Below are 361 nucleotides of genomic sequence, written 5' to 3' on the forward strand. Positions count from 1 at the left end.
AGCCACGCGGTGAGCACAGAGCGAACTATTCTTTCGCCTTTTACTAAAGAATACCGTGTGCACGCCGCAAATAGTGGCATACGCCAATTTTTGGAGGAGTTTTCCGATGGGGAAGCTCCTAAAAATGTTAGTTTAACATTTTCAAATCTTGCATGTCTTATTACACTTGATACAAAAAGCTGGATCCCTAGATGTGATATTTGTTTAATATACAGGCCACACCTTTTTTCTTCAACAAAATTTCATCCTCAGAACAGTGTGAAATGCCAACTTCACGAAATCTTCATCCATCTTTTTCTAGAAGAGAAGAAAAGTAGAAGCAAAACAGAAAGAAAACAAAATGAATGCCCCTAGGAACGAG

General features: G+C 38.8%; 1 non-coding gene across 1 annotated transcript; it reads left to right on the forward strand.

The window, feature by feature from the left end:
• LOC115993383 lies at positions 1-117 on the forward strand. Its single transcript, XR_004092927.1, has one exon. It is a non-coding gene; the product is annotated as a U5 spliceosomal RNA (small nuclear RNA).
• The last annotated feature ends 244 nt before the right edge of the window (positions 118-361 follow it).

This window comes from Quercus lobata, chromosome 5, assembly GCF_001633185.2.
Source record: "Quercus lobata isolate SW786 chromosome 5, ValleyOak3.0 Primary Assembly, whole genome shotgun sequence".
Lineage (NCBI taxonomy): Eukaryota > Viridiplantae > Streptophyta > Magnoliopsida > Fagales > Fagaceae > Quercus > Quercus lobata.